The sequence below is a fragment of the Schistocerca americana genome, chromosome 2, assembly GCF_021461395.2.
Source record: "Schistocerca americana isolate TAMUIC-IGC-003095 chromosome 2, iqSchAmer2.1, whole genome shotgun sequence".
Lineage (NCBI taxonomy): Eukaryota > Metazoa > Arthropoda > Insecta > Orthoptera > Acrididae > Schistocerca > Schistocerca americana.
This window is the reverse complement of record NC_060120.1, coordinates 1004083150-1004101284: the sequence shown is the minus strand read 5'-3', so window position 1 is coordinate 1004101284 and position 18135 is coordinate 1004083150. Positions and strand designations below refer to the sequence as shown.

Genomic DNA, 18135 nt, shown 5'->3' with positions numbered 1-18135 from the left:
AAAACGTTACCTACGTGTCGTCAGCTCTCTAGATGCTTCATAGGATGGGCTCTGCAAACAGCTATTAAAACTGTTCTACGTGTGAGAAAAATGAATAACTACAACATTCTTGTAAAAAATTATTGCAATCCCTCTTAGCAGCTAAAATACTGGCATGTGTATCTTTTGGTGTATTGTTACTGAGTCAAAAATTTCAAAGCCCGTTTCAGCAAGTGAATGCAATTTTATTTATTCACAAAGCAGTGCTGAAGGTAAGAGTCACCCTAACTGTTGAAAAATTTCTAGGACCAAGCGTGAATCTTATTCTGGGCACTTAGCTGCGCGACCTAGAACCAAACAGTAATTAATTCAGCAATTACATCTACGGAGAGTACTTTAGAAATCAATAACACAGAATATGATTGGCGGTAAGCAAAGTTAGTAAACAGCATCACAGGCATAAAACCGGGACCTTTTCTTTACGTGTCGAGAAATTCGATTGATTGGAAATAAATATATAATTCACTAAGTGTGGACTACTGACTTGGTAGTTTCGTTCGTTTCACATTTAAAAAACCAGCACAAGCACTCCCGCGTAGACGATCGATCGCTTCGCAGATTGCATACAGGTCGCTGATCACAGGGAAATACCAGGCACTCTGACAGATCACATGCGATTCGTACTTCGCAGTGTGGCTGCCTGGCTGGTTAATAGCGGAGTGTGGCAATATCGCTGCGATTCTTTTCTCTTGTTATTAACTGTGGTCGTGCACTTTTGTTTTGTCTCGTTGAGTAAAAATTTTACGTTACAATTTATAGCCATTCAGGGACCACGAACTACTCTGAGAAGTTAAGTGAAGCCAAAGTTGCCATTTTTATTAAGAAGTAATACAAAACACTGTCTCCGATTTTGAAGTGATTAGCATTTTGAAGCCTGTGCTGTAGAATTTGAGAAGTCCATAGCAAATGCGATACGCGAGACTCGACCTGATGACTGAGTGATTTATGAAACAGTTACAAGCATTGTTAAAGTTTTGAACTTGTTAAGAAACAGAGAGCTACCTTAACAGAAATGAAACAGAGAGAAAATATTGAAACCTACAGGCAGCACCAGAAGAAATGCAGGCAGTTGGTATGACAAGAAAAAGCAAAATCAATTAATGAGAGCAGCGTGGAATATAATTAACTCTGAGAGGGACAAGAAAAAAACTCACAGAAAACAAATGAATTAGAATCTATGACAGTAAATAACAAAATCATCACAAATAAAACAAAAATTGCCAACATCCTGAATAATAACTACGCAGACGCAATAGAAAAACTAAAGCATAGCTACAATAGCCAAGGAACTCACCAAACTATTGTGACAGATAAGCCAAGCCACTCAATGTTCCTGAAACCAGCGTCTGAAAAGGAACTGACAAAGTCTGCTGGACATGATAAAGTGTCAAAATACCTAATCAAGCAAGTGGCAGCGGAAATAATTACACCACTACTGGATATTGTCAACTGCTCTTTCCAAGAAGGGTAGTTCCAGATAAACTCAAATTAGCTAAAGTAGTACCTGTATACAAAAAGGGAAAGCACGACGACCCTAACAAGTACAGGCCAGTATCTTTAGTGTCCAGCTCCTCCAAAATATTGGAAAAATATTTGGAAAAACATAATGTAAGAACTCCAACAACTTGAAGGCACCGGAGCAAAATACATTTATATCAGTCAGTGGTACAGCACAATGGCTCTCCGAAAATGAGTTTAATGTTAATCTGAAAAAACTACATACATGGTCTTCAAAAATAAACAAAGAGAACAACATATGGATGTTATCTTAGACGAAAAAGGACTGGAAGAAGTAGCTTCAGTTAAGTTATTGGGCATTACAATACACAGTGAGCTAAATTGGAAACAGTAGATAAATACTGTTTCCAGTAAGCTAAGCTCAGCGATATTTATAACGAAACAACTGGCTCAGTATATCCAGCGAGACCTCTTGTGCACCGTCTATCATGGACTTTTCGAACCACACATGCGATATGGAATCACAGTATGGGGGAACTCAACTATCACAGGAATGAAGAGAATATTCAAATTACCGAAGTAAGCCATTCGAATTATATTGAAAAAAGAAGCAAAAAGCTAACGTTTCCATCATTGTATACATTCAAGACCATTGTGAGTGTATTACGTTATCACACAAAACTGGAGACTAATGAGCTGTTCATACACACAACACAAGGAACAGAAAACAACTGCAGTGTATTCCACATAGACTTAAGATTTTTTTTAAAAGGACCCAAATACTCTGGCATCAAGTTAATACAAGCAATGCCAAGGGAATCACAAGACCTCAAAACTGAGAAAACGTTCCCCACAACTCTAAAAAAGTTTCTGATACAAGGAGAATTTTATAGTGTAGCTGAGTACATCAGCAAACAGTGATCAAAAGTTCATCCTGTGACTGATAAATCTCACGCATCATAAAAGAACTAGCAACAGAAATCAGTGTTAAAGAAATTAACTATAATTAGGAACCACTGATGTATGATGCACTCCGTCTTCAGGCCACAAGTGGCCCATCGGGACCATCCGACAGCCGTGTCATCCTCAGCTGAGGATGCGGATAGGAGGGGCGTGTGGTCAGCACATCGCACTCCCGGTCGTTATGATGGTTTTCTTTGACCGGAGCCGCTACGATTCGGTCCAGTAGCTCCTCAGTTGTGCATCACAAGGCTGAGTGTACCCCAAAAAATGGCAACAGCGCATAGCGGCCCGGATGGTCACCCATCCAAGTGCCGGCCACGCCCGACAGCGCTTAACTTCAGTGATCAGACGGGAACCGGTGTATCCACTGCGGCAAGGCCGTTGCCAACGACTGTTGTATAATATAAGTTAATTATATCTAACAAAATTATTATTATTTTTGTATGTATCATAAGTCATTTTGTACCATGTAATAGTATGAATATACTGCATCATAAACCATTGTGTATGACATAATATTTTATATATATATATTGTGAAAGCTCCTATGTATATTTAATGTGTAAGCTATTTATATACTTTTATATTTCATATTATCTAGATTGTAAGCTTAATGAGCTGTCCTATATTACAAGTACATATCTGTACAAAAGGTAGTTTACGGGACCAATAAAAATCACAATCACAGAAAACGCGAAGTCCAGGTTGGAATATAAACAATTATGGAAAGGATTTATTGCTCCTCACCGTTAAGCTGACACGTTGAGTTGCAGACAGGCACAAAGAAAAGACACTAACACATTAAGCTTTCGCCAAAGCGTACATCAGAAAAGAGAAACACACACACATTCACATAAACAAGCACATCTCACAGTCACATGACCACCATCACTGGCTGGTCAGGCCAAGCTTGATGTATACAGACTTTTCGTTGTGCCTGTCTGTAACTCAACATGCCATCATTATGATGAGTAGCAACATACTCTTTTCACAATTGTTTAACTTGTAAACAGATGACATACCATAATTTTAAGTGGAAATTTTAATGTAAGTGTTCAGGCACATCTATTAGACAGCTATGCTAAAGTCTGATGCCATTTCATATTGGCTAACTCTCCCTTACACCATTTACAACAGATGTTATGGCAACCAGTGCTGCTAGTGACATTTCTGCGGACACATTGAGATTGCAAAACAAATTGTGTAAATACTTGAAGTTCAGCTATAAGACTAATGAATGAAAAAGGAATTGGGGACTAATAAAATACGTTGTTGTGGCACACTGGAAAGCTACACATAACCGAATGGCATCAGTGAAAAATGTATTAGGTTGGTGCATAAATTTGTAGCGATCTTGTTTTGCTTGTTAGTATTCCGATTGCTATGGGTTTATTTACCAATTGTCATTTTTCATTTTTAGTTCAGTGTTTAAGACACTTACACATTAAGCTTTCGCCAAAGCGTACATCAGAAAAGAGAAACACGCACACATTCACATAATATTGCCATTTTGTCACTCACACTATACGAGAGTTGGTTCGGGAAGTCATTCCTCATCCACCTTATTTAGCTGAACTTGGGCCCTCAGATTTTCACCTTTCCAATTCTCTATCGAACAACCTTCAATGAACTTCCTGTCCGTATGAAAACAGCGCTCCAAACATGGCTCGACGAGTTCTAAATCTAAAAATTCCGTGATTTCTATAGTTGCAGAATCGAAAAGTTATTTTAGCGCTGGCAGACTACTGCAAAGTGAAGAAGAATGTACTGTTTCTGACTAAAATCTCTGTAATGTGTATATGTTGTGCTCGTTAAACTTACGGAACAACGTACGGACATATGCACCAACCTAATAATATATTCTGTCATGTAACCTACAACTCCCAACAAAAGCGTTTATAAACAAGTTTAGTATATTACAATTGAAGTTTTTTCAAATTTTTTGCAGATATTCGTAGGATACGCAGATCAGCAGTAATTACCGCTAAATTCAGTTAATTATCCATAGCAGGACGTTTCGTCACAGTGGCGTTCGCATAACTGGTTGAAATTGCTTGGCGGAATCGACGCAAGCGAGCTATTGCAGCTAAGTCGCATTTGACGATTCGCTGTGATCCGTTATTCGTGTGGGGGCCCGTTATTGACAACTTTGAAAGCTGCCGACAATCGACGATCGCATGCAACGCACCGCCTATGAGCGTCCCAGGAAGTTGTGCGCAGGCAAGCCAATTGTGCAAGAGTACGTTTCACTCGAGACGCCCGTGCGCGAACATAAAATCTCGATATTGCAGTACATGGACGTAAGGTTGTGTCATTTACTTTCGACAAGATTCTTTTTAACTCGTCATGGTTTTATTTGTATCAAAGCTGCTGATCCGTACAAGGCGCGCGCAAGCTGGCGTTGTCAGCATTTAAGGCCGGATTCTCATTCAAATGAGCAAAAAATAGACAAACTTCTGAAATTTTTGTGAGACAGTGAAAAGACATACAAAGGATCTGTTTGGGGATTATGACTGATCATACTTTGAACTTTATTTTAGATTTTCAATAAAAAAATGGCGCACGTAATTATTGTTTGATCTAGGGCCTGTGAGTTTGAAGTACGGGGAGTACGTGCACTGTAGCCCCTCAGGAGTTATCTGAAATAAAAAATGGATAACATTAGTCGATAGTACATGAAAATTGTGGGAGCTTATACCTAACCCCAATGAAATAACCAAAATTTATTGCTATGGTACAAACTCGAACTTTGAGTTGTATTTTTGGGGATTGTTATCACTCTTTATGGCTCTACGAACAATTTTCAACATTAACCAATTTCACACATAAAAGTGTTTACTGTCCGCGGATCAATTGTTAATGTTATGAATTATTCATCTGCTCACACAGACAACAAAACCCCGCTTCGTGACGCAATTAGTGTGTCTCAACTTCTGGATCGCTGTGGGGCGCACCAATCTAAAACAGAGAACTGTCCACACGAAGTGTTCTGAATGGTGGTGGGTTTTAACAAACAGTTCTGAGGGGGGGAGGGATGGGCTTACTGCGCTCTTACTAGTATATTGGGGTCTCATAACATACCAGCTGAAGTAAGTTACCAGTTAATAATAAGACCAGTTCATACGTCGCCAGAGATGCCGCCCCATTATGTCCGTACTGGCTTTTTCGCAAAAAAGTTTGACGACACACATACATTGTACTTTATACCACACATATGTGACCGTGAAATTGAAACATATATGCCAGATACACTTAAACATCTCATCAAAATACCTTCTCTGCACTGTACGTAGTGTCCACAATGGAACATAAATTTTTTTCATTGTTACTTCGCGACAGAGAAGCTTTCTAATAGGCAGCACAACACAATAGTAAACTTGCAGTGGTTACTATATGGCTGTAGATCCTATACGGTATTATTATTATTATTATTACTGTTATTATTATATTATAATTATCATTAGTGGTACTGGTCATACACAAAGCATTGGTGACCTACAGTCATGCAATTTCTGCCATTTTAGGCGTTAAGGAGTCCAGTAATTAAGTAATTTGCTAACAATAAATATAGCGCACACATTTTAACTATGTTGATTTTGAATGTGGGTGCAAGGTGTGGGTGAAGAAGTGTCCCTAGGGAGAGGAGTGATGCAGAGGAAACATGTTTTGTAACATGTATACCCTCACTGTGGAAATTTAACTTTCTTTCCTGATTGTGGGAAGGAGTTATGCGTAGCACTGGCGCTGACGTAGAAATGCTTCATTTACATAAATAAAAATCAGTTGCCGCATGTATGCCCGAAACGGCTTGATAGACTTGGTTCATTTCTTTTTTTTTTTTTTTTTTTTTTGTTCAGAAGAAAATTTTTGGAAAACCCACCGGAAAAGTTAGAAATTAAAACCAATAGTGAAAGATCATTATGGAGAATCACCATTGGAGAACGCCTCGACCGATTTGGGCGACTTCCTTTTGTTGTGTTGTAATTGCGGATGGTAATAGTATTTTCGTTTTGAAAAAAAGTTTTCGTTTAATTTGATAGTTCTGCTGTCACACATGTTCGTAACAAAAAAAGTCAGTTTGACAGTTATGTATATGATACATAAATATATATATGTAATATACAGTATGAAGGGGAAATGTTGTTACCGAAAATCTCGAAAAGTTTTTGAGCGATTTACTACAAATTTACACGGTATTTACAAGGTATGTTCGGACAGACATACGCTACATGTTTTTGTAATATATACATGGCGAGTCACTAACTATTGCCACCTAAAATAACTCCGAAAGTATGATAGTAGTTGAAAAAGTTATGTTGCGTGGGACAACGGGGGCCATAATATGACGTTGGTTTTTTGTTGCTAGGTGGGGTCGCTTCGGAGATATGAAGGTTAACTTTGTTTTTTGTTTTTTTGTTTTTTTTTTTTTTTTTAATGGGATGCTGTAGTCTGGTAATTATTTTCTGATAGCGGCTATAGAGACGAATCCAAAGATGTGTAACAGTAAGGTCTTTGAAGGTCTCAAAGGTGGCATGCACGTCCATTTACAGAAGGTGTTCGAAATTACGACCATTGGTATCAATGCAGTGTAGCAATCTTCTTATCAGGGATTGAGTGGAATTCCTTATCACTTCGGCACTTATCGAAGCACATGCTCTGACAATTCTCTCTCGTATATCGTGAAAATAGTAAATATTCCCCGGGTACGGCTTAACATCTAACGTGCCATTGACATGTAAACACCACTCGACGGATTCGCAATACAACACTAATAGGAACGGTAAGACTAGTATCGTCGAATAAAGTGAACGTGAATCATGCATTCCTTCGAAGAACAAGTCGACATGCTTCTCATTTAGGAAGAATGCAAACGAAATTAAGTGAGAGCTAGAGACTTATACGCTGAAAGATATCCTCAACGTACTCACCCTACACGTCGTAAATTTAAATGTGTATAAATTGAGAACAACTGGATCTTTAACGCATCGGAAACATATCCAGCAAAGGAAAGTTAGTAACGAGAAAACGGAAATTGGTACTCTTGCCACTGTGGTTCGAGATCCGTGTCAAATCGCAAGGGAATCTGGCATGAGCCAGAGTAGTGTTGTTCGTGTTCTGCATCGTCATAAATGTCATCCTTACCGCATCAGTCTCCACCAAGAATACACTGCTCGGATTGTATGTGTCGCATTGAGTTCTGCCGATGAGCTCAACTTCAGATTCAGAGGGATGACACATTTGTTAATTTGATCTAATTTACTGACGAGGGTACATTCACGAACCATGGAAATGTTAATTTGCATAACTTGCATTACTGGGCAACTGAAACTCCATATTGGCTGCGGGAAGCTGAGCACCAAAAACCGTGATCGGTGAATGTATGGTGTGGGATTCTGGAGGACGCAATTATAGGCCCCTGTTTCATCGCAGGAAATCTTAATGGTAGGATGTGATGAAGATGTTTGGTTTGTGGGGCGCCCAACTGCGCGGTTATCAGCGCCCGTACAAATTCCCAACCTTTGCTCAGTCCAATCTCGCCACTGTCATGAATGGTGATGAAATGATGAGAACAACACAAACACCCAGCCATCTCGAGGCAAGTGAAAATCCCTGACCCACCGGGAATCGAACACGGGACCCCGTGCTCGGGAAACGAGAACGCGACAGTGAGACCACGAGCTGCGGACTTTAATTGTAGTAAGTACACCACATTCCTGCAAGAAACATTAGGTCTGTTATAGGAAGAAATACCTTTAGGAACAAGGAACACTTTGTAGTATCAACACGATGGGTGTCCGCAACATTTTTGCTTGATGGCTAGAACTGAGTTGGAGAGACAATTGCCAAATCGTTGGATTGGACGCGGAGGAGATGTGTCGTGGCGGGCTCGTCCGCCAGTCTTGAGGCCTCTGGAGTTTTTCTTCTGGGAATTCGTAAAAGACATTTTTTATAAAGACATTCCAGCTACACCTGAAGATATACGAGAGAGAATTGTCAGTGCATGGCTTCGATAAGTGCCGAAGTGATAAGGAATACCGCTCAATCCATGATAAGAAGATTGCATCACTGCACTGATACCAATGGTCATCACTTCGAACACCTTCTGTAAATGGACGTGCATGCCACCTTTGTGACCGTCGTTGACCTTAAAAGACCTTACTGTTACACATCTTTGGATTCGTCTCGATAGCCGCTATCAGAAAATAAGTACCAAACTATAGCATTCCACTTAAAAAAACAAAGTCGACTTTCATACCTCTAAAGGGACCCCACATAGCAACAAAAACACCAACGTCATATTATGGCCCCCGTTGTCCCACGCAACATTAAATTTGTCCCACTGACTTTTCAGCTACTTCATACTTTCGGAGTTATTCTTGGTGGCAATAGTTAGTGACTCGCCCTGTATATATAAAGGGAAGCGTAGTTACCATGAAACTCGAAAAGTACTTGAGCGATGTATTTCAAATTTGTACACGATACTCTAATTTTTGGACGGACATAGGCAGATGGACAATATATTTTTGTAATATATGTAATATATACATATATACGTGATATATAGAGGGGGAAGCGTTGTTACCACAAATCTCGAAAAATTCTTGACCGATTTACTCGTAATTTTTATACGATACTCTAATGAACACTCGGACGGACGTAGGCTATACATTTTTGTAACATATGACTTATATAAATATGTAAGTGATATATAAAGGAAAAACGTTGTTACCAAAAATCTCGAAAAGATCTTCACGGATTTACTTCACGTTTTTACACGATACTCTGCTGAACATTCAGACGGAAACTGACGTGATGCGAAGGGAGGAGGAGATCCACAAAGAGAGGGGGAGGAGGTTATGCACAGGGAAATGGGGGCAAGAGGTGATGTACGGAGAGGGGCGGGAGGGGGATTAGAAGATGGACAGAAAGAGCGGGGACCAGGAATTTAGAACATATATGAAATTCCCACACATATTCAGCAATTGCGAAGCATTACCGGGTTCGATAGCCATTCCATAAAAACTGGTTGGTAGAAATAGGCAGTACCAATTCTCTCACTGACTCATAAGTTTGTGGTTAAATAAAACACCAGCAAAAATCATTTACCTTCCGTCATTTTAAAAATATGTGTTCAAAGATAATTTTTCATTCTGAAGTTTAGTTATGCGCTAATGTTGATGATAGTGTGGGGATGAGGGGGCTAACTAATGTCTAATTACATTCAGGGGTAAAGGTCTCAGAAAGGTTGGGAACCAGTGACCAACAGTATCTCCTAGTTGCGATATCCTGGCAATAAGCAACGGTCTCAATTAGTTCTCAGGTTTGAGAACAAAGTTACCTGTTAAATGCGCTCGTGCGGTACATTAAAGGGGTTCAATTATCTGCTGAAGTAAGACATAAATTCTCCTTCCTCCAAAAGCCGATTTATTTATTTGTTCACCTGGAAATGAAATTTGTGGCAAGTTCCTATGGGACCAAACTGCTGAGGTCATCGGTCCCTCGGCTTACACGCTACTTATTCTAACGTAAACTGAGTTACACAAAGGACAACACATATACCCATGCCCGAGGGAGGAGTCGAATCTACGACGGGGTAGCCGCGCGAACCGTGGTAATGCGCATTGGACCACGCGGTTTTCTTCACTTGTTTGGGGTATTGAAGTTGCAGGTTGTACTGTAAATGTCATTAGAATAGCTCGATAAATCTGTTGGGAGACGTACGACCCCGTAATACAACGCAGTAAAACCGCTATTGAAGGTCTGAGGACTGGTTTATTTTTCCTTAGCACTATGGTTTCCACGACAAGCTGGTTTCAGTTAGATCAATTTTGAAGACAGGAGAAAGATGTATGAATTCCGATTGCATGCATAAACCGGTAGTGAATCTGTAATAATATTGCTTTTAATTAAGCGCTTCTGTTGTGTAAAGATGAATGACAGCTATACTGAGTTCAACATAAGAATAAAACTGATGTAAACATTACACCACGTGTTCTTTCGCGTCTGCTGGAATCTCATTGGATTTCGTTTCGCGTGGAGCTGAAGCCAAGCTTTCTCGATTAAAGTCGATAGTAAGGATACATTTTTGTGCTGTGCGTTATGCGCTCGTCGACTGAGCGATAATACAACAGCCTTAACGGCGCGTTTAACTTGGACGGCTCCGGCCAGCCAGCTGGTCCAGCTAATCTGCAGTGGTGTCAATAGTTACTGTTAAGACGTAAAAAGAGAGAAGAAAAACAAATACCTTCGAATGTCATTTAATATTTAAACAGAATGAAATAATGCTCGCCGAAACTCCAGCAATACCATGCTTCTTAGGGGAACAGACGGAAAGCATAACATGCTCTCTTTCTTAGCTAACACAGTACTGTAATTAAAACAAGAACGATGAAAATTCCTAACTTAAACACAGGGTAATTTTTCTGCCCGAGCTATGTGCGACTCAGTGTACTGCACGGAATTCATCGTATAGTTAAATACCGAAGCCACTGAAGTTTTTACTTACAGTGAGTCTAGTGATCTCTGAACTCCTTCTATAACCGAATCCGAGAAATATGTTTCAGTACTGGAACTGTCATCTGCTACGTTGATAAAGAGTCGTTCGACAACAGAATCCACGAGGTTAACCAAGCGCCACGTTTTCTCCTTTTCTTGTATGAAGTGCCGTCCTGCATACCGCCAACGTTCGGCAGCATCGTGTAACAAAGCTTTGTGCATTAGTTCCAGTGTGTCTGACACATTATATGTCTCATTTTCTCTCGCGACAAATCCCTTACCTTGGTTTCAGATCAGTTCTGTTGGGTTCATATTGCAGTGGTACGGTGGCAACTGTTACGATGCAGCATTTGTATGAGGTACTCGATGCCGTGAAATTATAGTGTGGCTGTGAACTGTGTAACACACGGGACCCATAGTAATATACGTTTGTTTCCGTGTCAAGCTTCCTCAGCAGCTCTTAAAATCTGTTACTGTTGGTTATTCGTCTTGAGCTGACTGTAATTTAATTAAAAAGAATTACACCAGAAGCGTTTTTCCTTTATTTACAAAGCATCTTCCATGGATTTCTGAAAATTGGATATATAAGTTTGTGTCCGGCAAGTGTTAAGAGAAACTGGTGTTAATAAGCAACCTTATGCGGTTAAATGCATTTTAAAATGCATAAATGTTTATCGTAATGGTTCAAAATGGTTCAAATGGCTCTGAGCACTATGGGACTTAACATCTGAGGTCATCAGTTCCCTACAACTTAGAACTACTTAAACCTAACTAACCTAAGGACTTTACACACATCCATGCCCGAGGCAGGATTCAAACCTGCGACCGTAGCAGTCGCGCGGTTCCGGACTGAAGCGCCTAGAACCGCTCGGCCCACGCGGCTGGCTATCGTAATGGTCTAATGTGATAGTGTTACATGTATAATAAATAGGAATAATCGGTAATCAGAATGGCTAGAGGACAAATATAAGGATTTAGAAGCATATATCACTAGAGGTACGACAGACGCTGCCGACAGGAAAATTAAAGACACCTTTGGAGAAAAGAGAACCACCTGTATGAATATCAAGAGCTCAGATGGAAAACCAGTCCTAAGCAAAGAAGGAAACGCAGAGAGGTGGAAGGAGTATATGGAGAGTCTATACAAGGAAGATGTACCGGTTCCCGTCAGATCGCCGAGGTTATGCGCTGTCGGGCTGGGCTGGCACTTGGAAGGGTGACCGTCCAGTATTCCGAGCGCTGTTGGCAAAGCGGGATGCACTCAGCCCTTGTGAGAAAAAACTGAGGAACTACTTGACTGAGAAGTAGCGGCTCTGGCCTCGTAAACTGACATACTGCCAGGAGGGCGGTGTGCTGACCACATGCCCATCCACATCTGCATCCAGTGAAGCCTGTGGGCTAAGGATGACACGGCAGCCGGTCGGTGCCGTTGGGCCTTCAGTTAAATAATTTTTTAGTTTTTTATACAAGGGAGATGAACTTGAGGGCAATATAACGGAAATGCTAGAGGATGTAGATGAAGATGAGAAGAGAGATATGATAGTGCGTGAAGAATTTGACAAAGCACTGAAACACCTAAGTCTAAAGAAGGCTCTGGGAGCAAACGACATTCAATTAGAGCTACTGGTAGCCTTGGCAGAGCCAACCATGACAAAACTCTTCCATCTGGTGAGCAAGATGTATGAGACAGGCGAAATACCCTTGGACGACAAGAAGAATATATTTATTCCAATGCCAAAGTTAGCAGGTGCAGGTGCTGTCGGTTTAATAAGTCAGGACTGCAAATTACTAGGACGAATCCTTTACAGAAGAATGGATTGGTTCAAATGGCTCTGAGCACTATGGGACTTAACATCTGTGGTCATCAGTGCCCTAGAACTTAGAACTACTTAAACCTAACTAACCTAAGGACATCACACACATCCATGCCCGAGGCAGGATTCGAACCTGCGACCGCAGCAGTCGCACGGTTCCGGACTGAGCGCCTAGAACCACTAGACAGAAGAATGGAAAAACTGGTAGAAGCCGACCTCAGGGAAGATCAGTTTGGATTCCGGAGAAATGTAGGAACACGCGAGCCGGTACCGACACTACGACTTCCCCTAGAAGACGGGCTAAGGAAAGGATGATGATGTGTGATCTTAGGCTTTCCCAGCATATGTGTTGTTTCCAGGGCTCTGGGGTGTCCAGCCGGATGTGATCTTTGAAGTCCCACGATATTTCAGCAAATGACCTTTCCGCCATCATCAGGTGGTTCTGATGGAATGGTCTGTCTGCTCGTTCGCTCGCTAAAATGACAAGCCCGTCCATGGCTTGGTGGGGTGGAGGCTCAAATGGTTCAAATGGCTCTGAGCACTATGGGACTTACCTGCTGAGGTCATCAGTCCCCTAGAACTCAGAACTACGTAAACCTAACTAACCTAAGGACATCACACACATCCATGCCCGAGGCAGGATTCGAACCTGCGACCGTAGCGGTCGCGCGGTTCCAGACTGTAGCGCCTAGAACCGCTCGGCCACTCAGGCCGGCGGTGGGGTGCAGGCTAAGCTATTTTTAAGCTATTCCTGCAATTGCCTCAAGATGTTAGTAGATGGGGTAGCCTAATTGCTTTGGGTTGGCCTATGGCTGTGTGGATACTATTGTCCTTATTGCTGATAAGAGTGTTTTCACTCCCTCAGCAGGTCAGGCCACCTTGCTTTTGGCCTGTGGTGGACTTGATGCCCGAGGTCCCTAATTAGCCTGCTGACAGACGTCGAGGTACTCTCGTAAAAGTTCCTGGCACACTGGCGGAATCCGTCATGCGGCGGAGGGATTCCAGTGTCGTGGTGGAGTTGGTTTGTGGGATAATCGCGGGGTAGGCACAGAGCGAGCTTGAGCGCTCGGTTCTGCACCTACTGGAGCAGTTTGATATGGGAGGGGACAGCGTTGCCCCACACCATAGCCGCGTACTCTAGCAGTGGTCTGATCATCGCCAGGTAAAGCGTGATGCCATAGCGTGGGGGCAGCGTCGAGGTCGGATTAAGGAGCCAAGTGAGCCTTGTATCGAGAGTCACCAGGAGATATTTCCCCGTGTTGCTCCATCGGATAGGGCGTCCCATTATGGATACGGGTGGGAGGTCTGGGGGCAGTAGCTTCTTGGTGAAAACCACTGCCTGGCTTTTAGTGGCGTTAAATTTTAATTGCCACTTCGTTGACCACGCTCCTAAGGCTTCGCATCCTGACTGGAGACGACGGTGCATCGTCCTCGCGTTCATACTGCGAGTGTAGAGCGCAATATCGTCGGCATATAGTGCTAAAGATATGCGCTCCACTTGCGAGGCATCTGCTAGGGGGCCGAGGACCGATCCCTACGGCACTCCCGCACGTATTTGCCGATTGGTTGATACACCATCCTAACATGGAAGGTTCTCCCAGCCAGGTATGACTTGAGTAGGACTGTGTGTGACGTTGGGACCCCGAGTAAAAAGAGTTTGTAGATGAGGCCGTCGTGCCACACGCAGTCAAAGGCCTTTCAGACATCGAGAAGCACCTCCCCAAGGTACTCTTGAGTCTCCAGGGCTCTCATGGCCTCTTCAACGAGCCTTAGGAGCTGGTGTGCAGTGGAGTTCCCTTGCCTAAACCCGAACTGCTCCTCTGGAAGGAGGCTTTCCTCTGCTACATGCCGTAGAAGGCGCCTGGTGTACAGTCTCTCAAAGACTTTGGATAGTGACGGGAGTCTAGCTGATGGTTTGATCGTTTTCTGCGAGTCGGAGTCTTTGTTTGCTTTTGGTATCGCTACCACTTCCGCATGTTTCCACGCAGCAGGTTGGATCCCCGAGCTCAGTGTTGTATTAAATATATTGGCTAGTGGCCTGTGGACTGCTGGCCGCAGTAGAAGTAGGAGAGTATTATCGACACCATCGACACCTCCTGCCTTCTTTGGAGCGAGCATTTTAAGTTGCACTGCTACCTCCTCCTCTGAAAAGGGGTCGATGACATCGTCCTCGGCCCTGGCTGCCAGAAAAATGGGCAGTTCCTCCTCCTCGTGTCAGATGTGGTCAGAGTCGACGACCTCCTCCATCAGCCTGAAGTTTTCAGCGAAGGAGTAGGCCAGAACATTGGCCTTGGCGTCAGGCTTGGAGATGAACTCCAGGCCTACTCGCAAGGGAGGAATGTTCTGTCGCTGGCACAGGATGGGTTTGACTGTGCGCCAGGCGCTGCCATCGTCGGGGGAAAGAGTCTCAACCAGGGTGCCTATTCTGTAGCTTTCCGCCATTGTGCCGATGGTTTCGGTACTCAAGAGCAGCCAACGGTCTAGTACTCGAATTTGAGTCCCTGCATTATTCAGTATGCATTCCGGTAGCGATACCGTTCGAGTCTAGAGAACCGAAGCGCTGTTGTCGGTCTGTGTCGCGCAAGCCAATCAAAAGCAAGCGACTGCAGATCCGCGCATGCGCACTGCAGCGCCCACAGCGCCACAAACACTAAGCGGCTAGCAGACGACACAGGCGCGCTATTCTTCGAGGTACCAAAAATTGCGTTTATGTTGCCATAACGCATGACGCCGCATTCCATCGATCTGACATGCCCTCCTTAACGGTATCACACGCAGTATATCCATTTCCATGATTCTCAGCTGAAATACATAAAAAATTTTGTAGTTTCTCTGACTGCATGTTTCCATGCATGCATAATAACGATAGCGTATTTGACTGTATTCTGCAGATTGTCGTAAATGCCACATTATGTCATCTTATTCTCATTCACACTGACATCGTGTTTTAGAGTTTACGTTTCGGAAAATGAGTTAGGAACACCCGAAAATTGATTCTGAGAGTTTCAAAGAATAAAAAGATAAACGGAATGTGGTTATAACTCGCTCCAAGAGATCCAAATGATTATGTAGCCCACTTTACTATATGATACGTCAATGATTTTGGTCTTAAAAACAAAATTGAAAAAAAAAATGCATATCGAGAGCTCCGGCAGTTCATCGAAGTTTATAACATGCATCTCATGAATGATTTTTTTGTTTCGTATATGGTGCTACAATCTAAAGATATTATGGCAGAGACTTTTCATCTCTGTCTACTGTGGTTGAGGATTCTATCGCAGATAAATACTTGTGACAAGCAAGATTATGAAGATGACTGCTGATACTTACATTCCCAGTAATTTAAGTTGTGCTCTTAGATGCCTGTCTAACCGCATACTCGGAAATGGCTACATATTCGGAAAAAAATGGTGAACTATTTCTGACAATAAAAAATATAAAGGTCACTGTCGGTTGTTTCACTCACAGCAATTTCATCTCGAACAATTACGTATTTTGAACACACAGAGACCACGAATCATTACTGAGGAAGTGCGCTCTTACATGTAAGTAATAACGAATATTGCAGAAAAATCTTAACTTACACAAATAACAATGTCTCAGAACGTGTTGCATATATGAAGAGGAAAAAAAAATGCACCCACCCATGCACGAACCCGTGTCCTTTGGTATCGAATTTCCGTTGCGCCAACCATTTGGCCACCTCAAAAAATAGACACGCAGTGTCAATTCTTGTAGTATTGCGTAGAGGCGAAACGGTGCTGCATAGGTCATAAATGCGTGATAGTCTGGAAGTTCACACTCATGTAAGCAGAGCCGATGTCTTGGTAGGGTAGACCTTGGTAAGTTCGTGGCATTGCTTATTTCGTGATACTTTTTTGATTCCTCTTCACGGATTTATCAACCACGCTAGAAGTGCAGTCGCTGACCCACAAATAGCAGCACATGTCCCCTACATGCAGCGGCATTTCACACCGCGCTACCAGCGGACTTGGCAGTACAGGAAGTTTTTTTCTTCCGTTGAGGGTAGTTGTCTATCGCTTTAGCGCTGCAGAATCCCATGTGTTTTCAAAGTGCTGATTGCTCCTCATATTAACAAGGTAACATTTTTTGGTTTTGCACAGTTGTTTATGTGACACAGATAAATTTTTCTGACTAAGGTTTGTGTTTTTGCGTTCGTTAGTTTAGACGTATTAGCCTTAGCTGCGCTAGTAAAATTCTTAACATTTTAACTGCCATCTTGCGCCGCCCTAGACAGTCTTCGCAAATGCTGGCTAATAAACGTATTTAAAAGCGGATATTTATTTATTTGTAGTAGCATGCCCTTGGTATAGATGGTGCACTTCATTTTAAAACAGATAATTTGTTAAATTTACATAATACGAATTAACCAAGCTATCACGAGCTTAACCAGTTTTTTTCTTCTGCATATTAGATGCCTTCAAAATATCGCAAATATGCCAACCAAAATATTATTACAGCAGCAAGGTTGGTAAAAGAGGAGAAGTACTCAATTTACAAGGCATCAAAGCAATGTGAAGTGCCATGGTCTACCCTGAAAGACTTTCTTAGCTGGACTGAAAGTGAATGTGTAGGCCTACCTAAATTAGGGAAACCGTTTGCTTTACCTGTACAAATGGAACAAAGAATATGTAATTACATACTTTCCATGCAGGAATTAGGATTCGGATTGACTGTAATTCAGATTCGAAAGCTGGCATATAAGCTAGCTACAGCAACTGGTAGGAAACACCCCTTCAATGAAGAAGAACAAGTTGCAGGGGACTGATGGTGGATTGGTTGGTTGGTTTGGGGAAGGAGACCAGACAGCGTGGTCATCGGTCTCATCGGATTAGGGAAGGATTGGGAAGGGAGTCGGCCGTGCCCTTTCAGAGGAACCATCCCGGCATTTGCCTGGAGTGATTTAGGGAAATCACGGAAAACCTAAATCAGGATGGCCGGACGCGGGATTGACTGATGGTGGAAATATTTTAAAACACGTCATGGGCTTACCTTAAGAGTGCCTGAAAATATAGCTGCTTATAGGTCTTCAATGGGAAATAGGTCAATAATTACTGACTTTTATCAAAAATTAGAAGCATTAGTCACAGATGGTCAAGAATCCAGGTCTCAGACCCAACAGAACTGATTTCCACAAATTGTTGAAACCTGCTTACTACAGTGCTCTCAGTCCTGAGACCATCATATCAGCTTTTAGGAAGACTAGGATATATCCATTTAATCCTGCCGCTGTGACTGATGAGCCAATAGCAACATCAAAGCTGACAGACAAACCTGCAGAAGACAATCTGGAACTAGCATTAGATGATTCAGAAAGTCGTTCAGAGATGAATGAACTTCTTGC

General features: G+C 42.2%; 1 pseudogene; it reads right to left on the bottom strand.

The window, feature by feature from the left end:
• Window positions 1-2728: 2728 nt before the first annotated feature.
• Window positions 2729-2846, bottom strand: LOC124597622 (annotated as a pseudogene).
• Window positions 2847-18135: the final 15289 nt, after the last annotated feature.